Source organism: Alligator mississippiensis, chromosome 1, assembly GCF_030867095.1.
Source record: "Alligator mississippiensis isolate rAllMis1 chromosome 1, rAllMis1, whole genome shotgun sequence".
Taxonomy (NCBI): Eukaryota; Metazoa; Chordata; order Crocodylia; family Alligatoridae; genus Alligator; species Alligator mississippiensis.
In genome coordinates this window covers 98,420,400-98,444,620 of record NC_081824.1, presented here as the reverse complement: position 1 = coordinate 98,444,620, position 24,221 = coordinate 98,420,400, and positions in this window count along the sequence as shown.

Genomic DNA, 24,221 nt, shown 5'->3' with positions numbered 1-24,221 from the left:
CACTGACTACTACTCTCTGAGTCTGAACTTGAAGCCAATTTCCCAGCCATTGGACTGTGGTATAGCCGAGGTCACAGTTGGCCAGTTATTCCATGAGGAGATCATAGGACACCAGATCAAAGGCTTTTTTAAAGTCCAGATATATAATGTCAATCTCTTCTCCCTTGTCCAGGTGATATGTCACCTGGTCATAGAAAGAGATGAGATTGGTCAGGAAAGACCTACCCGTGACAAACCCGTGCTGGCTGTCCCTGAGGATGTTGCCATCAGCCAGTCTATCAAGAAGGGTCTCTTTGATAATTTTCTCCAGAATCTTACTGGGGGTTGAGGTCGAGCTGATTGGACTGTAATTCCCAGGATCTACTTTTTGCCCTTTCTTAAAGATGGGTGCCACATTGGCCTTCCAGTCATCAAGTACTTCACCTGAGTGCCATGAGTTTTTGAATATTTTTGCCAATGGCTGGGCTATGACACCTGCCAGCTCCTTGAGTACTCTAGGGTGTAATCTGTTAGGACAAGCTGACTTGAAGATGTCCAGCCTCTCAAGGTATTCCTTTACAAGGTCTACACCAATTCTGGGTATAAATACGCCCTCACCTTGGTCGTCCCACATCATGGTAGGCAGGACGGTCCCTTTGGGCTGATTTGATGACAGACCAATGCAAAGTACCCTTTAAGCAGGTTGGCTTTTTCCTGGGTGTTGATTATCTGTTGTCCCATTTGGTTCAGCAGGGGTCCAATGTTACCCTTGCTTTTTTCTGACTCCCTACATATCTGAAAAAGGACTTTTTATTATCCTTGATATGTGAAGCCAGATGGAGTTCTATTAAATGCAAGGTGCACTGACTCAGCTTTAGACTGCCCATAGTGATCTAGACATAACCCAAGTTGAAAAAATTAATCCATATCAGCACTGCTTCCATAGCTCCAAAATACCCTTTCTGCATCTTACATGTAATAGTCATTAAACAGACAGTAGAGAGAAAGCTTCTGCCCAAATGGGAACCACTTTCATAACTTAGGGCTCCCTCTCCATTAAGGACCATCTCACAGTACTTCTGGCTTGTACTTTTCCAAGTTCTACATATCTTCTCCACTTGGCTGGTCAGTGGACCACCTTCAGCAAGAAGTGCAGAGTGGAATCTAGGAGAAAGTATTTTGGTTCTACCTAATATATGTCAATCTGTAGCTTTGAAACTGGGCTTGGCCTAGCTGGCACAACTATACATCTTGGCTTGCTACCCTATGGCTGATGCCCTGGATTGGTCAAAGCTAGCATGAAGCCTCTAGCAGGGCATAATCCTCTGTCTATTCCCTGTCACTGGAGTGTCTGGCTAGAGTCAACTTTCCACATATAAATCCCTGAATAAGAAGAGGGCATATCCGAGCAACAGGACTTTATTTGACCGAAATTACTCAACTGCTGCCTCTGGCTTGCTCCTAGACTCCTCTCTTGGTTCGATCTCTGAATTCCTGACTCGCCTCATTGGTAACATCACTCTCTGTCTACTTCTCTAGTACCCTTGACTCAGCATGCTTTCAGACTCCACTCTGGCTGACATCCCAGATTCTTGACCTAGTTTGTCCCTTGGATTGTCACCCATCCTGACACAGGTTTGTGCCTCGATCCCAGTTGGTTTTATGACCTAGTCCTGATACCTTGTTCTGGCAGACCCACACCCTCAGACCTACCATGACTTCTTCCATTAGATAATATGCAAATTTTACTGATACACAGTGAGAGCAGATAAGAGTAATGCAGAAAAGGAAACAAAATACTCCCCCTAGTCCTACTTATCTACCAGTCCCGGGATTCACAAGGAGAATGGTGTGCCTGGCCAGTACACAAACACCACCTTGTGGTTCTTGCTTGAATGTCAGATGACAGCATTCTTGGAGGTTGAGGGCCCCCAAGGGGTACGTGAGATGGGCTGGTGGTGTGCCCTCTGCTCATGGTGGCCTAAGGTTCTGCCCCTCCACCACCACCACTGCTCTGAAAAAACTCTGCTTTTATATTCTTTCTCCCCTGATGACTTTTCATTTCTGGGTGCCATTGACTGGTCTTTCTGTGGTAGTCATATTGTCTACATTCAGTCCTGTCACCATAATTCTTTGTTTCCACAAATGTTTCACATAAATACATCTTACTTTGGTCATTTAGCAGTGTCTTAATTTGGGCATCTCTGGCCTTTTACATTGGACAGTCCACCAAAGTTGGAAATCCCAGGGGCTTTGCAGCTGGTTACTGTGACCTAATGCGAAGTTTTCAAGTCCTTTATCTTTTGTTACGGGTTTTCAAGAAACTCTGTCTTCCCTGTTTTCAGATACAGTATCTGCTAAAAGGCTGAGAACATGAAACAAAAAGATGTTTAAAAAGCAATAAACCCATGCCATTCTCCTGAACCATTGTTGTACTGCAATATCTACTCTACCTACAAGCCAATTCCCAAAAGCAAATACCTAAATATTAGTTTCTAGTCATCAATCCCCAAGTGGCCCCAGACCTGGCAACGTACATCCTAATGTGACAGTCTCAGGAAGAAAGCTAGGATAAGTGATACAAGTTAAAGCCATTTCTGAGTGAGAACAGCTGTAGAAAAACTGTATAGGTTCTCTAAACTGTTATGCGCCTAGCCAGTGATCCTATTATACCACTAAGCATATATACCTACTGTGGACCATTCAAAAGATGTTCAAAAAGAAAAGCATAGCCTGTGAAGGTGGAAAAAAAGTTTTAAGATCTGTGTACATGTTGACAATGACAGTTACATGATTACATTTGCATCTGTGAATAATACTTAGATACAAAAAAGTGAAATAGGCCTTCACCCCAAAATATCATAAAACCATAGAACCATAGAAAATTAGGGTTGGAAGGGACCTCAGGAGCTCATCTAACCCAACCCCCACTGAAAAGCAGGGCCATCCCCAACTAGATCATTCCATTCAGGGTTTCTTCAAGCCAGGCCTTAAAAACCTCCAAGGATGGAGATTCCACAACCTCCCTGGGGAACCTGCTTCAGTGCTTCACCATCCTCCTAGTGAGCGTTGTTTTTCCTTACTTGCTACAACTTGAGACCACTCATACTTGTTCTGTTATCTGTCACCACTGAGAAAAGTGTAGCTCCATTCCTTTTGGAATAACTCTTGAGGTAGATAAAGGCTGCTCTCAAATCCCGGCTCACTTCCCTCAGCCTCTCCTTGGAACTCATGTGCCTCAGCCCCAAAACAATTTTCATTGCTCTCCACGGGACTTCTTCACATCCTTTCTATAGTGGCAGGCCCAAAACCAGACACAGTACTCCATATGCAGCCTCACCAGGGTTGAATAGAAGGGAATAATTACTTCCCTTGATCTACTAACATTGCTCCTACTAATGCAGCCCAATATGCTGTTAGCCTTCTTGGTGACAAGGGCACATGGCTGACTAATATCCATCTTATTGTCCACTGTAACCCCCAGATCCTTTTCTTCAGAGCTACTGTTTAGCCAGTCAGCCCCCAGGCTGTAGCGGTGCATGAGATTCTTTCGTCCTAAAAGCAGGACTTTGCAACTGTCCTTGTTGAAGCTCATGAGATTTATTTTGGCCCAATTCTCCAATTTGTCTAGGTCACTCTGAATCTTAGCCCTACCAGCCAGAGGATCTACTACTCCCCCCAGTTTGGTGATATCTTCAGACTTGCTGAAGGAGAAATCTATCCCATCTTCCAGACTGTTAAAGAAGATATTGAATAAAACTGGCCCCAAAACTGACCCCTGCGGCTGTCCACTTGATATTGGCTGCCAGCTAGATATTTAGCTATTGATTACAACCCACTGAGCCTGAACATCCATTTAGCTTTCCACTTTACAGTTGATTCATCCAACCCATAGTTCCTCAGCTTGCTTGCAAGAATGATGTGGGAGACAGTAACAAAAGCCTCGCTAAAGTCAAGGTATATTACATCTACTGCTTTTCCCAAAGCCAGTTATCTCATCATAGAAGGCAATCAGGTTAGTCAGACATGACTTGCCCTCAGTGAATCCATGCTGACTGTTCCTAATTACCTTCTTCTCCTCCTCCAAATGGTTAGAAATGGATTCTCTGAGCGCCTGCTCCATGATTTTTCTGGGAACTGAAGTGAGGCTGAGTGGTATATAGTTCCCTGGAAATTCCTTCTTCCCTTTCTTAAAGATGGACACTATATTTGCCCTTTTCCAACCATCCAGGACCTCCTACAATCATTGTGAGTTTTCAAAGGAAATGGCTGTGAAGACTGATGTAAAAAAGGCGTTGAGTACTTCAGCCATTTCCTTATCATCTGTCACTAAGTTGCCTCCCCATTCAGTAAGGGACCCACACTTCTCCTGACCTTCCTCTTGTTGCTTTCATACTTGTAGAAACCCTTTTTTTACCCTTCATGTCCCTTGCTAGCTGCAACTCCAATTACAGTTTGGCCTTCCTGACTTTATCCATGCATGCTCGAGCAATATTCTTATACTCCTCCCAAGTTGTTTGCCCAAGATTCCACTTCTTGTAAACTTCCTTGTTGTTTTTAACCTCACTGAAGAGTGCTCAGCTAAGCCAAGTTGGTCGCTAGCCACATTTGCTATTCTTCCTGCACATTGGGATGGTTTGTTCCTGTACCCTCATTAAGGTTTCTCTAAAATACAACCAGTTCTCCTGGACTCCTCTCCCACTCACATTGGCCTTCCAGGGGATCTTGCCCATCAGTTCCCAAAGGGAGTCAAAGTCTGCTTTTCTGAAATCCAGGGTCCATACTCTGCTGTTCTCCCTTCTTTCATTAGGATCCTGAACTCAAGTCATCTCATGGTCCCTGCTGCCCAGCTTGCCATCCACTTCTACATCCCCCATCAATTCTTCCTTGTTTGTGAGCAGCCGATCAAGAAGAGCACAGCCCCTAATTGATCTGCAGATTGCAAAAAAAAAATTCATATCATATCATATCATATTATATCATATCATATCATATCATATCTGAACATGGGATTCAAAAAATTAATTAATTAATGAGTGACATTTATCTGCCCAGTTAGCAGCTGTAATACCATGCAAGCTGTACTAACAGTACCATACTAGCTATACCATAGTTCTGTTTTCACAATTGGACAGCTGTTTAACTGTATAGCAATAATGCCATTGACTTGTATCAAGGTTTCTGAGACACTAACAACACCAAATTAGGTATCCATACACAGTTGTTTGCCTATATCGGGGCAGGCAAAATATGGCCTGTTGGCCACATCTGGCCTGCCAGGCACTTTCATCTAGTCTGCAGGCACTCAGCAATGAATTGTACCTGCCCAACCCTTCTTCCCATGAGAGAGAGAGTGAGATTCCTATGCATACACACATCACCCAACATACCCTACTGTGCCTTGCTCCTACCTTTGTGATCCTACCTTAATACCTAGCTTCTGGGCAGGGCTGCTTCTGCTGCATCTGCCCCAGGGGGGACCTGCTTGGCTTCCCCAGCATCCTGCTTGCTCTGGGCAGCAGATAGGAAAGCAGTGGAGGCTGGGGCAGGCCAGAAAGTGGCATCTGGGTGGGAGCAGGGAGTATGGGGCTAGGGCTGGCAGCAGCATGGAGGAAGGGAGTCCAGCCCCCTGCTTCCCTGCAGTGTCCTGGGACCTGAGCAGCATGTGGCGGGGGGGGGGGGGGGAGAAGGCAGGTGGCTCCAGCACAGGGCTGCCCCCAGTGTCACATGAGTACAGGAACTGCTTGTGTGCCACATGGAGCCCCTGTGATAGAGGCAGACCAGGCAGGCTGCACCCCTCACCCCCATGTGCAGTGCTGTCCAGATCAGTGCACCGAGTGCCCCCATGTGTATAGAGCACAAGCGCCCTGAGTGCCCCCTCCTGCTACTGCTGCCAGCAGTGGGGGCAATTCACCATGTGGGGGAGATTGTGTGGGGGGCCCATACCCCCCACCCTCCCTCACACCCCGCAAACCTCACACACCCATACCCTCCCCTCACATATACACACCCAACATACACTGTACCCCCACACACAGCCACACCTCCTCATAACCCCCCACCCCACCATACACACACACACACACACACACACACACACACACCCTCACCATACACACCCCCATATACCACCATACACACACACACACTCACCACCATACACACCCCACATCCACCACACACATATACCCCACACCTCAACATACACACACACATGCACACACACACCCTATACACCCCACAATACACACACACACACCCTTGCCCCACCATAACCCCCCCACACACACACACAATATACAAGAGTAAGACTTTATTTTTGAGTTATGATGCAATTCCCTCTATATACAGTATGGAAGCGTAAATCATGACAAATATTTTTTGTAATAAAATTAAAATATGTTATAGTAGGTGTTTGACTTTTAGTGTATGATTTCATTTTTTTCTGGTTCCAAGATAGCAACCCTCCCCTCTCAAAAGTAGTACTTCTGGCGGGAAAAGGGAGGGACTTCCAGCAGCAAAGGTCAGTGGTTAGGGAGTGGGACTTCTGGTTCCAATATGGTAACCAGGGGGTGGGGCAACTGTCAAGGGGTGGGGTTACCCATGCAGCCCTCAACAGTTTACCAAAACTCATTAAGCAGTCCTCCAGCCAAAATAATTGCCCACCTCTGGTCTATCTGTTTGCTAGACAATCCCAATGAGCAGTTACTGAACCCTTTTGAGAACTGAGATGGTTTAGCAGCCCCTAGCATAGTTTATGATGTCATATTAGCTCCTGATGTGATCATTCACCAGGATTAAACTGTTTTATTTTAAGTAAATTTATTACATAGGAATCTATATATCAATATATTATAGATCGAATCATCTACTAGCATAAATGGGCATAACTTACTTGAAGCCCATATAATTTTGCTGATCTTGAGTACTTGAGACCTGGCCCAGTATTCTGAAGGGCAGACAATGCATTCTTCTTTTAAAGGCAAAGTTTAAAAAAAAACTACCAGCAGTGCAAACTTTAACTTATAATACAAGGAAACTCACAGGGCAGGGTGTGGGGGTGTGTTTTGCCTTATTCTTAGTTTACCCTTTGTCCTTATGCCCTGGTGGATTATGGCAAGGGCATTTAAAATGCACTGGGCTGGTGGGAGATTTTAATATTTTCAGACATAAAATCATTAATCTTGCAAAAAGTCAAAAGCTGAAGGGAAATTAGCAGTTAAAAAAACATGTAGTGATGTCTATGTGAGAGAAACTACTGGGCATTTGCTCTTCCACCCTGTCAGTTTGATTGTTCATCAACTGTCTGAGAGTTTCCATTGATGCAGGAAAGGGACTTGGAAAAAGCCTAGAAAGTGAGTAAGTGCTGCTTCAGTTATAGACCAGCCCTGCAAATGCACGGGAAAGCCAGCAGTCCAAAAATGAGTTCCCTGTTAAATATATATTTATCAGGGAACTCATTTTTGGACTGCTGGCTTTCCTGTTCATTTTTAGTACTGGTCTGCACCCAGGCAATATTGTTCATGTTCTTATTACAGCACTGTAGAATAGACTGTATAGGAATGCTTTGTGTGTCTTACACGCCCTTTAAATGTTACAGGTATTGCACAGTTAGCTGTTTAATTGTGCAATTAACTGAAACCAGCTACACAGGCAAAGTATCTATCACACCATAGAAAAGGTCCAACCAGCTATAAAGTCAGAATTAAAAAATGTGTACTAACTTTATAGCTGGTTACTATCCAGCTTTAATTTGCATGTATAGTCTCCTCTGGCTGGAAGCCCTGTCAACTGACTGGGCTCCCAGCCACAGGGCTACACCATGCTCAGATGCAGCTGGAAGTCCTGACACCGAGGGGACTCTCAGACTTGGCAGCTGCCAACTCTGGGTCCTGGCAGTGCTCTACAGGTGCCAGGGTCCAGAGTCCCACAGCTATGGAAGCTGGGTCCTGGCAGTACACCTCCTGGCTCCAGGACCCAGCTGAGTTCCAGTAGCTGAGGGGCAGGGGGGGAAGCGAGGGAGCATGGTTGATATCCCAGCCTTGAGGGTGCATGGAGCCTGGGGACGTCATATGTTCCTGAGGCTGGAAGACTGTGGCAGCCACAATCTCCCAGACTTGGGGGCTTCGCGCACCACTGGTGAAGGGGGAGCCCTGAGCTGGCAATAAGGCACAATGGGATCTAATGTGCCACTATTGTGCCTCTTACCGTGAACATGTGGATTGTGCATTAGATCCCATTTTACCTTTACCAGCACATGTAGAGAGGCCCTTATTTGTATACATGCACCAGTCCTGGAACAGAGGTGCTCAGTGTGCAGGGATACCGCATGCAAGGACTGCACCACCATAACAAAGCCTGGTGCTCAGAAAGCAATTGTATCAAGAATTAACATAAGGTAGTAATTAAACACTCCAGTTGCTTTCACAGCTCCCTCTACCTAAAACTTGAATAACCAAATCCAACCATAGAGAGAACTGGATATTTCTTCACATGCTCAGGAGGAAAAAAAAAACTTGAAAGATTATATATAGTGATACCACCTTCAACAAAAGCATTTACTTTATTATCTTTTTATTTTCCTTTTTTTCCCCCTTTTTTTTCTTTTTGCTTTTTTTTTTGCTTTTTTCTGAGTCACAAGCAATAGGCTACCTACAGGTATGGGAAGTAGTAATGGGTGAGGTATGGGAAAAAGGATAAACAAACAGGTAGTTTTACATTTGTAATATGTCCTGGGCCAGCTTCTGTTCCACCTATTAGATGTCTAAATTAACTTAGGTACCCAAGTGCAATTCTATTACACTTTGCAGTTAACTGAACTTAGCATCTAGTAGAGAAGGGCAAATCTAGATCACTCTTTGGAATTTAGGTGCCTAATTTCTATATAAGTCATTATAAGGTGCTTACATAATCAGATTTTTTACCATCTTGAACTTTCCCTGAGCCTGATGAAGGTCATATGACCCCGAAAGCTTGCAGAAAATTTTTTTTTTTTTGCAATTTCTCCATTGGTCTAATAAAAGGCATCATCTCTGAACCAAGAGTTCTAGATTTTTAAATTTATTTTTGCCTCAGACCAACACAGCTACCAAATACATCTCTGAAACATGGAAGATGCCGAATTTTATCTGATTTTGGATTATAAATTTCATTGTTGGACAACAAGAAAGATTTCTATACCTTTCTGACTGTCTGCCACCTGACACCAACAAGGAAGGAATCCTGCCTGATCTGCACAGGAAGGAGCACTTCACAAAGACATTCTTATGGACTCAGGGGAACAGATTTCCAACTTCAGATTCCTCTGTGAAGTTTATTTCCTACGTATGGGGACTTTTTACCATCTTGAACTTTCCCTGAGCCTGATGAAGGGCTTGTGAGCCTGAAAGCTTGCCGAAAAATATATATACATATATTTTACAATTTCTCAGTTGGTTTAATAAAAGGTATCATCTCTGAACCAAGAGTTCTAGATTTTTGCACTACATAATCATACTGTAATTCTCTTTATTTGATCTTGCTCCCTAAATAGTTTTGTGTAGCCTCTTGTACATACAATATTTCTTTATAAGCATGAGTTCTGTCAGCTCTAAGAATGAAGCCACTGCTGAAAATGAGTTTTCAGTGGTCCATTCAGCTGGAACTGAGAATGGTTAAACTGGTAGGCCATGTGCAGACGAAATGAGAGGTCTGTGTGCAGGACACTTTAAAGCAGGCTAAATGCTTTTGCACTGCTTTAATGGTGTTGGTGTTTGCATGCCTTGGCGGCATATTGCACATTAATTCCAGCTGTTGTAGGAGATTTGGTGGCGTAATGCACCTTAAATGACTTGGGACGCAGCAAACTAAAACTCCTTCCAGGAGTTTTAGTTTGTTGCCCCTACAGCTGTGGAGTGAAACACCCAGCTCCCTGCAGCTCCATGACTTTGCAGGAACCCCTGCGGGCTGTCTGGCAGCATCCAGGGAAGGCAGGCTACACCCAAGAAAAGCAATGAGTCTGATCTCTGCCCCTCCACCCCCGGAGCATGCCTGGCTGAATATGCTGTGTATGGGCCTGGTGCTTCCCTCCACAGATGCCGTGTTCCCCAGGACCACCTGAACTGGGTGCCTGCAGGCAGGTGCCACCTGAGGGGGGGCACCATTGATGCAGAGGGAAGCACCAGGCTCCCCCGCAGCCCAGGGACCACTCTGCCCGCTGGCAGCTCACCCTTCCCCACTGGAAAGGCAGGTAAGTCAGCAGGGTGTGTGCATGACACGGGGGTTTAAATCAGCCCTAAATTGAAGCGGTGTTTTTTAAAACCCACCACTTTATTTTAGGGCCCCCATTTCATCTACACACTCCCCTAACATTAGTTTAGACAAAAATATTTTGAACACACTGTATTAAGTAAGAACAGACTGTATCTGTCAAGAGGAGGCTGGACAGATATTTGGCTGGAGTGATATAATCCCGGCACCTGTTCCTGCCCGGGGCAGGGGGTCGGACCTGATGATCTGTTTAGGTCCCTTCTGACCCTAAGTACTATAATACTATGATACTATGAAGATTTCTTTCAAAGTACTCAAAAATTTAATCAACTACACTAACATTAAAACCATTTCTAGATTAGTTTTCCCTATGTAGAGGCATAAGTATTTAATTGTGTAATGTTCCATTGGAGTAAAAGATGACTGTGCCATTTAGTGACAAATTTATAATTCAACTTGGATAGGTCAAAGAAGAATGAAACATGGCTGGTTTTTGTAATGATATACTGTTAAGCTAAACTGGTATTGAAAAACAATATAATGTTTATAATAAGTGAACTAAAGGAAATATGTCACATTGAAATAGGGATAACAAAAAGGATAAAATAAGCCATAATTCTATATGTCCTCCCTCCAAAACCAAAAGCAGCCCTGATTTTGGTTATCTTACTGAAAAAGCAAAACATGATGATTGAGGTTTTGCTAAAACCAAAACATAGCTGATTGAGTTTTCTCTGTCTAGTTTTTCTAGTAACCTTCTAACTGTAATTCTTCCTGGCACTTCATGCTGTGCTCTAGAACATGTAAAAGGTTTTTCAGACGTATTGATTTAGTGGCCTTTTCCTTGTGTAGATTCTAAATTTAGTTTATTAAATTTAAGTGGCAAATGGTCAAATATTATATCATTAATTTTAATGGGACAACACAAATTACCAAAGTGATAGTACTGAATTAAATATGATTTACTGCTATTGTAAGACATTTGAAATCTAGGTCACAGCAAACTCAAGACAATGAATAAACTTTCTTCTAAGCAACTATAGACTGAGCTCTGTAGGGAAATTTAAATTCTTTCAAACAATATTTTGGCTGGGGAAAACATTTTCATGGCAAAATCAAAATTATATGCACCTCCATTTAACAAGTATCGTAAACCTCATATTGGTGTTATGATTTTTGCTTACTAAACTAGAAATTGTATTGGTAAAGTGACAGAGCATTTCCCGGGTGATAAGACAGACGAGACTGCATCTGGGTAACTTCTGTTGTAACATGCGCTAAATTTTTATGGTTAAATTTCTATATCCTTTATGCTATGAGTGGAAACACTTACCTTCTCACACACTTACCTTAGTCATATATGGATTTGATAGAGAAAGCTATGCCAAAATGGTGAGCGAACAGAGGGAAAATGTAGTTTCATCAATATGTCCTGGGTATTAACGTGTAAATTCATTGTCAGCTATTGGATAAACTCTTAAATTTGGTCTAGTCAAATCTGTTGTATGTGTTTGCTACTCTCACTTTTTGACACAACAACAACAACAACAACAATATGTTAAAGAGGATTCTTTGGCCTGTGCTATACAGAATTTTGGACAAGATAACCACAGTGTTTGCTGAAGTTCCTAATAGTGATGAATCTATGGAAATTAACTGAAATAAAGTCTTTCTATTAGGGGTAGTATTGAGGAGGGTCAAACAATTCCTTAAAGAAAAAGTATTTGATTATGAGTCATTTTTTAAATTTATTTGCAAAAAAAAATATTTTTTTTTCAAACATATTAATTATCCAGAATTACCTATGACTAATTTTAATCATACTTGGCTATAGGTCCCTCTCTGCTTACCACCAAGACAATCTAGATCATGCCTGTGCAGCACCTGTATTCTCCTCATTGACTGTACAGTTATCACAACCCCATAATATTTGAGGTGTTTGTGGAATGTCATGCATGTTTTCTTGAATTATTTTCACTGATATGGCATGTGAGGTCTCTGTGAAAATATAGAATTAAGTTGTGTTTACCTTTATCATTCTTATGTTTTTATGACTTGTAGTATTGGACATAAATGTAATTCTTATATGTTATAGTGTGGTGAGGTTTGCATAACATGATAATGATTTTTTAGGTGTTACCCCCTACACAATGAATTTCACACCTGGGAGAGGATCAAAACTGAGAAGGCTGAGAGAAATAATTGGTGATAATTAGCATCTGACATGAGTATGTTTAATAGCCAGTAAAGCAGGGCCTTGAGATTGTGATCTGAGGCACCTGAAACAGCCCCTTCCAGACAATGATGAATTTACATTTTAAATGTAAGGTAAATAACACCTGGCTATACAAGCTATTCAGAGAAAGGGTATTTTTTTTCCACAGGGAGGAGATATAGGATATTAGATTAATAATCTTTATGTCTGAAAGGATGTAAATTTCCTCCTGGTCATAATTAGCTCTGAAAATACTCCTGGTTTGGTAAACAGATACAAACTTTTTTTTGGGGTGGGGGGGGAAGGTAGTTATTAGGGGTGTGCAAAGCGGGCTGTATTCAATTTGAATTTGGCCCAATTCAGGGGACAGTGATTCAATTCATTGATTCAAATCACTGTCCCGATTCAATTTGGCCAAATCTGAATCTGGAGATTAAATGCTGATTCGGAGAATCAGCAATTTGGCCATAGACACAGCTTTAAATGTTTTTTCTCCACACCTTGAGGTACTTGGCATGGTTCATGAATGCTGAGATGTTGGGGTGGATGGAGCATCCCACAGGAACATGGGGGGCCTTGGGGCCATTGACCACCTTGGTCCAAGTCCCTGGCTGGACAGTGTTGGAGATCCTCAAGTCCTCCCTTGTCCTGGAGGATGACCTCACCGCTCCTGGAGCCCAACTGAGGCTTTTTTTCCATGGCTGTCCCTTTTACACTATGTGCATACACAGTGAGCCCACCACCGGCACAACGCTGCTCCCGGGCAAGGTGGGGCCCTACCCGGGATTTAGAGGACCCTGCCTCACTGGAGAGGGACTGGTGAGTGCCCTCCCCCCCCCTTCTCTCTCCCTGGGGGGCTGGGCGAAGTAGGAGCTGGGGCAGGGTGAGACCCTCATTGGCTCCTCTTAGCTGCCTCCCCGCAGCTGAGCTAAGCTAGCCCCCTCCCACCACGGGCCCCATCTACCTCCAGCTGTGTAGGGGGTTGGCGGTGGTACTCCATGGCTGCTGGGGGTCACTGGGGGGCTTTGGGGTGTGGCGGCCTTGCACTCGTGCGCCTCTTGCTGCTCCCAGAGCCCAACTGGTTTAAAATAAACCTGGATGAATGTAGTATCAGACATAATAGATTTAGGTCAAATCTATTGATTTTTTTGTCCCAGATCTCCTCCAGATCCAACTCAGATTTAACTCACAGTCTGTCAGCATCTCAGGAAGCTTTGCACCCTCCCTGCAAACCCCACCTTACAAGGTGGGCAGGCTAGCCTTGGCCCAAGCTGTCTGCTCCAGCCAAGCGTGGAGGTATTCTCTAGTACCCCCTGGCTTCTGGCCATAGCAGGCATGTGGCTGAATTTCCTGAATGAAAAGTGAATGTCTGTTCACTTGCTTATTGGTTCAATCTACACAGTTTAGACTAATCTGTGAAGATTGAATTGATTTAGCCTAATGCTTTTTGTCTGTTTGTTCTTAGCTGCTGTGTTTAGAGATGATGAAATGGAAGCAGGGACATAGTAATCATTGATCTGCTTGGTAGTACATCTTCATAATCAATAATCTCAATGATTAAGAAGTGAGGAAATGACAGTATACCTACCTCAGAGGTGATGCAAAAGTATTATTATTCATTCCTAAGTTCTTTTAACTGATAAAAGAGCTAATGCAAAGCTCACTGTGCTTTGAAACATTTACATTGGAGTGCAACCTGTACAAACTTTTTCTTTATTTCTGTGTAGTTATCCAGCTGAAAATGCAACAAATTCCCTATTCCCAAGGATATTTTCATACCTCTTCCTTGGGTATAGTTCTGGTGTCCTGGTCTCCTCCTCATGTTATATCTGTTTTACATTATACTACCATATTGTACCACACACAAACTGAGGACGGTGCAGTTTCTTCTGAGGTACAATGGCATGAGGAAGTACAAAGTTGGGATCCCGTGTGCTTACAGCTACCCATTTGTGAGCATGTTAATGATAACATATGGACAGATCAGGAACTTAAGTACCAATCCTTTTTGCTTCTAGCATTAATTTGCTTCCATCTCTCTTCCTCCAGAGGAACAAAAAAGTTTTTAAGACTTTCATTAGTCAGACAGTTTCTGGAGAAGCTCTAACTAATCTTGAAAGCTTGAATCATATTTATGTTTGGTTGGTTAGATGATGTCTCCAAACCATGTTTTTGATCATCATGTTGCATCTTTCTGTGTTGTGCCATGTTCAGTGTCTCCAGTTTTTTGTAGCTTACCAAATCCACTCCACCACATTGTCTACATTGCTTTCATTTTTTCTCTATATTTTATGGTTTTTGTTCCATCTTATGTTGCAGAATCAGTGGCAGTAGGGGGGCCTTGAAAGATCATGTGATATATCCACAAAGCTGTATTTTTCTTTTAAACTAGCATATTGACAAGCTGTTCACCAGACACTATGAATGTTTGCTGTCCAGCTATTTTTCAATATGTTTCTGTACCATCAGAATTCAAAGGCTTTATGCCATCTCTCAGGGTCCTTCTTTGGAAGCAAGCAGCCGGACCCATAAATGAGTGAGTCCACACATCGACCACATGGGATGCTCTAGTAGTCTTGATCTTAAAATTTAGTTTCATCTTGTAGCAGCATAGTGTTCTCCTGAGATTATGAAATTCACATTTCATCTGCTGAATTCTGGCTCTGAGATTAGTATGGTATGAACCATCCCTTGTTATAAAAGTTTCCAAATATCTGAAGTAGTTCATTTCCTTTACTGGTATACCATCCACATTTATTGGACATGCTGTATTGTATACCTTGCTCAATTGTATACAATTGATCCTCATTTCAAATTATTTGCTGGTCTCATTCACTGCATTGGTCACATGTTGCAGCTATTTTCAGATGGTTCTATGCATGCCAAGTAATCAGCATACCTGATTAAAGTCCTGAACAACTTAATATCTTTTGTTTAAGATGGTGAACCCCCCATTAGTTGACAGGGCATTTGTTTCACGCTTAATTTATGTTTGTCTAAACATACTTGGAGGTTGCAGCATATTGAACTCTGTATATGTGAACCTTAATCACTACTTCAGGGAAACAACAATCCTTGTGAACTCTCAAAGTGCTTTCTTGCAATAAGTGAAATTATCCAGTCTTCTAATATGCAGAGTGTAAAAATTCTCACAAGCTTACTTCAGACACATAGTATCACAGAGTAAGAAGCAGAAAGAATAAGGAAATCATAAATTATTTCCATAAAGATGGAAAACATATTTCAAAAGTGGTACTGTGTACCATTTGCCAATGATTGAAACAACTTACTTGGGAAATACATTTTGGCTATAGTACTTGAAAAGATCAGTCTTTAGTGTGGTAAAGTCACCCATCTTTTGCCCCTCTTGCAGCTGTCAGACCTGCTTTTCCAAGGCAGGAAGAATGGAGTTTCTTTCAGAAATTGTACTTGAGTGATTTAATGTAGAAGCCTATGTGAAATATATTTTATAGGTTGTTTGCTAATGTTGCCTCAACTTCTCCTAGGTTTCATGCTAGGGGTTTATCTGGAGACTAACACTGGATGAATTTTAGTCTGAGCTTTCAATCCTTGAATGTGGATGGCCAAAACATTAACGCCTTCTGTAGTTTGACTGTAATATGTTCATTCAAGTTGAAATAACACAAAAGTTTACTAACTTCTAGTCACATTCAATTCCATGGCCTAGACTCTAGCCTTGTTCTTACCCTTCACTGGATGGATAAATAGATTAACATAAGCCATGACTGTAATTCTTTTAGTCATCTCTAACAAGACATATTTGTGGTATAAAACTAATACTCAGCAATAGGCACTGTGCAGATTTATTAATTTTAATCCAATACTTACATTTTATCTGTATCTCTTGGAATGGGTAACATTGGCAAATGGGTAGAAAGTAGTACTTGGAACTGTAATTCTTGCATAAATAATATTAAAAGAGACCAGACTTACCTATCCAAAGTCCGTCTTTTACACCTAATTCTCTACTTCAAAGGAGGTAGCTGAATAAGATTTTTTTTCTCAACCCATCTCTCACTGGAGATAAAATTGCTTCAAAATATATTGTTCTTTGGTGAAAATAAATAGCAATGTTTACAGATATGCATGGTAAAACTTGCACAAATAATCTTTAGCTCCATAGTTAGCTTTATAATTAAGCATTGGTAGTGTTAGAGAGAACCTAGCTTAATCCTTATCTTGCTGTTCCAGATTTCACAGCTTTGAAGAAAATCTTTTCAGACTTTTTCAATCGACCCATTTTTTGGTCTCACTTAAGTAGTGCTGGAGTAATCAAGGACCATGTTTAAACTGACTAAAGGAATGAGCAGAATCTTCTTAAGACAGAACTGATCCAGAAATATCATTTGCTTGGCTGTATAGGTTATCAGATGGATTGACTTTTTCCATGGGTAGCCATGCAATGTGCACAAACCAGGGAGGATAAGCAAAAGCTTTGAGAGTAGAGGGGATAAAGAGAATGTCTCCTACCAACATCTTATATTGTAGATAGGAATTGACAGTCAATGCAGATTTCATTGCACAAGTAAATGTGTTCTCCACACAAAATACCTATTATCAAGGAGCTGACACTTTTTGCATCAGCTGAGATTTTTGTATTGTAAATATAGTAATTTTATGTAAAGAGCATAAGGGTACTTTTTGATTCAGTAGAAAAACACACATTCTGCACTTCTCATATAAAAGGTTAACACCTACTAACTGAGAACAGATGAAAAAGCACTGTGCTGCTCTCTAGCATGCAGAAAATGTGTCTATCAAGCAGTTATATTTGTCGGTGTGCTCCACTATAAAATGAAAAGCCTGAATCAGCTGGTTGCTTTGACATCATAAGAGGGATCAACACAACTTGTGCTTAAGAAACACAGCAGGACTATAAACCTCAGGAAAATAAAGTCTCTTGGCTCAAAGCTCTAAAGGACGGGTAACTTAAGTTGCAGGTGAGGCATGAAGTAGAATATCTTGTTTTTTGTGATGACACCAAGTATACCATCAGAAGGTCAGTCTCATATAATATAAAAATGTTCTCAGGATGGAATCCATTTGCTTCTATATCCAAGGAAACAGAAATAGAAACTTTGACCCTCAGAGAAAAATAAAATACAAAATTACTTATTCATGACTCTAAAGTTAGGCAAAACACTAAAAAATGTTCTATGGGAAAAAAATCCTGAATTAGCTGAAGGAAGATAAGCTGGAGAATTTCATCTCTGTTTCCATTAAACCATGTTATCTTAAGTCCAAAGAGTAAAACACTGCAAAATATATCAGTAAAATAACAATAGACGACTTTAACCATGTTAATATTAAATCAAATAGCAAATATACTTTTGCATGCAATTCGAAGCACAAATATATTGATAAATGGCTCTTTTTAGAGCAATTTATTTGACATTTAAAAATTTAACTTTTATTTGTTGTAATGTAAAAAATTTCAGGTAATACAGAAGTTGAGGACTAGTGACTACTACACTATTTATCTAGAACTGCTCATGTAATACAGGATGGTTCTCATAATAATACATTTTAAAAAGCCTATAATGACAATCATAGTCCATAAGACAAAATTAATGACAAGCTGAAGGGCAATGTGAAGCCTGGATGCTTTTTATTGTAAGGTTCCTGTTTAAAAGATAGCTTGTTCATGTAATTACTGTAGTAGTAAAGAAAGAAAGGTGGAAAAAATAAATTAGGTTATTAGGAATATATTTTAATTTACAAGTTTATTAGGAATATAATAATACTAGTATTAATATTATATTTTAATAAGCTATTAGTACACCATTATAATAAGCTATGTATGTTTATTAGGAATATGTTTTGAAGAATACTGGAATCCCTGCCTGGAAAACATAAGAGACTGGAAAAAAAGAAATACTATGAAAGATGTAAATTATAAACAGAAGGAAAGATTATGGCATTTGGAGTTTTGTAAACAGAGCCTGTGTATTTTAATGGACTTCCAGTGGTATTGTCTCTGATGAAGAAAAAATGGATTGTGTGTTTAAAGCACCCTTAACTTCTACTAAGGTCAGTGACAGTCAACACATAGTACCTTTCAGGATCAAACTCCTAATCTCCAGGAACAATGATGGAAGACACACCGCAGCAGAGTGTAATAGGACCCCTACCCCATTGCTAAGGGGGGGGGGGGAGGAGGCAGAAGAAGGATGCCTTTAAGAAGACTGGTTTTGCATATTAGATGCAAGGGGTGGAGCTTAGCTGCCATATTAACCAGTGTCTGTTGCCAGAACTAACAAAGCAAAGAAGCTCACAAGGGGACCACAGTGAAGTAGAGTCTAGGAACTGAACTCAGCAGGACTGGGACAGCTGTGTTGCCTTGGGGGCCAAGGGAGAACATTGCTGCTAGAAAAGCAAAGGGTGCCAAGATTGAAGGGTCCTTTTGTTTGGGGAAAGAAAGCATTGCTTATCCTTGGAATGAGGCTGCTTGGGATCCACAGAAATGGGGCTACTGAGTGGAACCCCCCTAATCATTGAGAAGCAAAACAGGTTGCTCCAATGCTGTGAGACTTTGCCAGGTCACTACCAGGCTCTGGAACTCTGTGGGGACTGTCACCAGGTTCTGGAAGCTGTGAGGCCATTGCACAGCAGGCCATTGCTTGGCCCAAAAACTTTGAAGAACCAAGATCCCTGGCTGTTTTGAAAGTGTCCCCTGAGAAGAGATGGAGGAAGGGGGAAACCAATGCTCACACAAGTGTCTACTTGTGTGATGGTGGGGCTGGAGGGCTCGGGGGGGGGGGGGAGTATTCCTCATCTTAATTACCATCTGTTCCCTCCTCAAGTTTAGAGCAAGTTTACTACCAGGCACACCAGGGTAAGTAGAAGACCACCACATGCTAGTATGTTTATATGGGGAGGACTGTGCATGACTGTGACAGGATGCATGCACTTGTTGCTGGTAAATCTTGTGCCTAAACTGAGGTACCTAGTATTACTGGGATGGGACTGGTTGAGCTTCCATGAGCTGGTGACAAAGACTCTGAGAGAGAGAGAGAGAGAGAGAGGGAGAGAAGGATAATACCCACTTCATGACGAGGCACTTCCCCTGGCCCAGACAGAAGGCTAAGCAAGATGTTGAGGTCATGGTAGGGGAGGAGGTGCCTGAAGATGAAGGGACCTGATATGCATGTTGGCGAAACCATGGAGTGAAGTCAGTTATGGGTGGAGCAGGTATGGGAATATAATTTACACTGGATCTATTAAGGGAACATCACACAGTGTAACAAAGAAATCTGGCAAACAAGTACCTGAGATTAGAGTTAGGGAGGAGACTATTATATTGGGTGGACAAGGGACCTGTAGAGAAGAAAGAAGTTGCATGATTACTAGTCTCAAAAAGGTATCACTGGGTATTGCTGGGGGTGGCTCATGAGCTCCCTATGGGGAGTCAACACAGCCATCAAGGCAGTATTGTCAGAGAAGGAGGGGGGCATAAAGTTCCTGGTGGCTAACATTAATTGCAAGTTGCACCCTGTAAGCAAGCATATACTGTGATAGAGAAGGAATGTTGGCAATAGTGGCCAACTATAGTTGAGTGGTAGAAACCTTGCAGTACTATTTACTGGGAAGAAAGTTCACAGTGGTTAATATGCAACCTTAAAGGGGCTCCACCACAAGAAGGTGGACAGCCTGCTATCGAGATGATGATACCTGAGCCTACAACTATATAATTTTGTGTTAGATCATCAGCTAGGAAGCAGCAAAGTAATGCAATTTTTTCCAGAAAGAGCAAGGAGGAGGACCCACAGAAATCAAAGTCCAACCATACATTGGATTAAAAAGGAAAAGGATATGTAACAGGGCCCTTGTTACTAAGGAGGGGGAGGCAGAAGATGGGTATGGTGCATTTAATCAGATTCTGTTTTTTCATACTAGCTTCAAGTGGCTAAGTCTAGTTGCCATAGTAGAAAGGGTTTATTGTAGAAAGGGTTTATAGTAGAAAGAAGAGGTTTATTGCCAGATGCAAAAGGCTGCAGGGAAAAGGAGCTCCTGAGGACGTTGGAACAAAGTGGAGTCTGGGAACTGAACCCAGAGGGACTGGAAAACTGTGCTGCCTGGGGGCTAAGGGAGAATATCTCTGCAAGAATGGTGAGGGGTGCCAAAGTGACAGGTTCCTTTTGTTTAGGGGTAGAAAGCATGCTTTTGGCGGGGGAGGAGGCTGGGGGTTGGGGGGGGTTGGAATAAGGCTGTTGAGAACTATCAGAAATGGGATGACTAGGTGGGTTTTGTTCTATGGGGGCGGCTGTCAGGGCCCAGAACCTTGTTGGCGCCACAGCCAGATGCCAGGATTCTGAGTGGTCCATTTCCCAGTTCCACAATTCAGCCAGACTATTGCCCACCAGAGACTCTGTGGACTCGGTGGAAACATTAAGGAAACCTCATCAGAACTGTAAGAATGGGTAGTTGTAGTGGAGAACAGCTGGTGAGAGATATGAAAGGTATTTGAGGGTAGGCTTAGAGGGGTAGCAAGGAGTGCAGTCCAAAGAATTAAGGATGAAAATATGCAATGGAGTGGGCCACTCAGTTACCCAATGAGGAGTCTGAGGAGGCTTCAGGTCCTGCAAGCCTTAAACAGAAGCCTGCACATGTGAGAGAGCACAAGGGAGAGAAATCAGGATTCCCTCAGCAGGAAGTGAGGGACAGATTCATAATCTGGCCACCTGAAGGCAGTCTCCCAAACCTATCATTTTCAATAGCAAGTCATGGCAGGCAAGGTAAGGGAGTGGACTAAGGTGCCAGAGAAAGAGAAGCATGCTCCCAAGATCCCCAGTCAGCCTGAGAGACTCCAAGGCCTCACATACCTAAGAGACTCCAAGGCCTGCTACAGTCATTTATATTATTTTACATGCAGTCTTTGTTTTAGCACACATACAGGATACCTTTTTAATTCTACATATAAACTCACATACCTGAACTTTGTGTGACAGTGCACAATGTCACTGCAAGTAGGGAACCTCTTAAATCTGGGCTATATTCTGTAAAGAACTGGAAGGTGCTCTGATCTGTGCTCAGATCTTCTGTCTAAAGTAACCAGGCTTGGGTTAGGGTGACATGGCTCAAAAAGGTTTTACTTATTCAAGAGTTCTGACCTATCAAAAGTTCAAGGAGTGAGTCGGCTATACTTCTTACACCGTCTTTCTGTCTTGTTCACATAAGGAAGTCCAGGCAAAATATAATTCATAGGAAGCTTGAGGTGAAAAGCAAACAGCAACACAATCAAGGTAAACTAAGAATATTTACATAAATTAGAATACAGTATTTTGCAGACATGGCTGCAGACAACAAAGAGCTATCTTTAAATCAGCAGTAGGCATTTTAATTTTGTAAAGGTTCACACATCTTCTTTAGGAGGCTCCTGTGAACTTTTCTGCAATACCTAGATATACACAAACTGTCAGGAAACCATGTCCATAATCTAATTCAGAGGTGGCCAACCTGTAGCATGAGTGCTCCTAGTGGCATGGGTAGCCTCTGTGTGTGGCATGTGGCAGACTGGGGTGGGGAGAGGCAGCACAGGAGCAGGTACGCTAGGGAGCAGAAAGCAAAGCAGCAGATCTACAAGGTCCCTTCCGACCCTACTTCTACGGTTCTATGATTCTATGAGTCTATGATCTGATGGCCACCTATAACTTTATAAGGGGTGTTCACCAGTATCTGAGGGAACATCTGTTCACCAGACCACCCCAAAGGGATGACAAGGTCGAATGGTTATAAACTCCTGCAAGACCATTTCAGGCTGGACATAAGGAAGAACTTCTTTACTGTCCAAGCCCCCAAGGTCTGGAATAGCCTGACATCGGAGGTGGTTCAAGCACCTACTTCGAACGCCTTCAAGGGAAAATTGGATGCTTATCTTGCTGGAATCCTATAATCCCAGCTGACTTCCTGCCCCTGGTACAGGGGGCTGGACTCGATGATCTTCCAAGGTCCCTTCCAGCCTGAATGTCTATAAAATCTATGAAATCATGAAAGGAGCCATGGGCAGGAAGCAGAAAACAGAGCAACAGGTCAAACAGAGGAAGGGGATTGGAATGGCTCTTGAGGACAGTACAGAGCTAACATGATATTCCTGCCAAAAAAAATAGCAGTCTATTGGGTGACCTAATATAGTGAGTGAAATTACACAAAGCAAGACAAGTAAATAATATGATGCATAATTTTGTCTTGGACTAGTTGAAGCCATCCAATAAGATTAGGAGGGTCAGCCTTCAGACAAAGGGAAAGTTTTGGTCTATCTTTTTAATCCAGCTGTAAAATTAAGGCAAATCATATTTTTTCTAGTTCTCTGTCTGATTCTGGCAGGCCTAGTATATTATCATCTTATGTAATTCTCCTAGTTCTCGGAACTGTCTCATTATCATTTTATATGTGACTCACATAATCATAAAAGCTGAAATAAAGGAGGAAATTTTTTGTCCCTGATTTCAGTGTTCCATTGTTTCATCACCACTGTTTTGGTCTGAAATATACATATGTGCCTGGGAAATCTGAGGTCAGATATATCTTAATGTATTGTTATTTCTGCTCTATAGATTACTTTTTGCCAGCTTTTTCCTAAATTCTGATGGATTTTGCAAGACCCTCTGTAAGTTACTTGAATCAGTTTACATAGCTTAGTAAAACCATCCGTGTGGTCATCAACCATGAACTAGTAAAGCAAATGGTATTATAATGAATGACCTCACAATTGCATTTTCATGCTTGACCTCACTTCACTTTAAGGAAATTGTAAACTTTTAAATATTTCAGAAAAGGCAAAAAAGAGGTGGCTAGTTGTATGGCAAATAGTAACATAAATAACAAAAAATTGCAAAATCTAGAACGTGGTGAATGGAATGATCTTGGAAACTTGAGTTACTGTCTTCAAATATATGAACAGTACTGCAAAATTAACCAGCCTTTTCTTTTAATACTGCCATATAACCTGGGAATAAGAAAGCACAATGAAATGAAATGCTAAGTTAGAGTAGAAACATAAAAGTATTTACGTAGACAGTGTATGTTCAGGCTTTGTAATTTGCTGTTAATGTGATCATGAAATCACCCATATGGATATTTCATTTCTTGATTACAAAATTGAGGCTATGCAACCCAAGAGTACAAAAATATACAAGTATAATTTATAAGCATTTTTCGTTTTTGCCAGTAGCATATAGACCCAGATTCATGTGGCAGGCTTGTTGGCCATTGCCGAGCATGCTGGGCTCAGAGAAGCTTGATTCTGATTGGTGGCCTGTTCCCACGGATCGGGTAACACTTGGGGAGGGACTGGCCCACCCCTACCCAGGGCGAGGTGAAGAGTCCGAACCTGGTTGTAGACCGGCACCACTTAGCCCTGATTGGTCCCTTTACAATCCAGAGGCAGAGTCCTGAAGAGCCCCTGAAGATGCCTATTGCTGGACAGGAGCAGCAAACAGCTTCAGCCCCAGTCAGCGCGTAGTATGGCACATGGGGCTAGACCCTGGGAGCTGTGTGAGGCAGCTCGGTTCTCCATCCATAGCAGTGCATGCAGCAGTGCATGGAGCTCAGACTCTGTGAGCTGCATAAGGTAGCTCAGGTCTGCAACCCCCGACATGCAGCCAGAACCTCAGTGTACACAGTGGGGCACGGAGCCTCAGACCCTGGGAGCTGCACGAGGCAGCTCAGGTCTACAACCCCCAGAGTGAGGCCAGGAACTTGGAGCTGGCAGCGCAGCATGGCATGCTTCAGTGGGACCCCAACACTGGGAGCTGCTCGA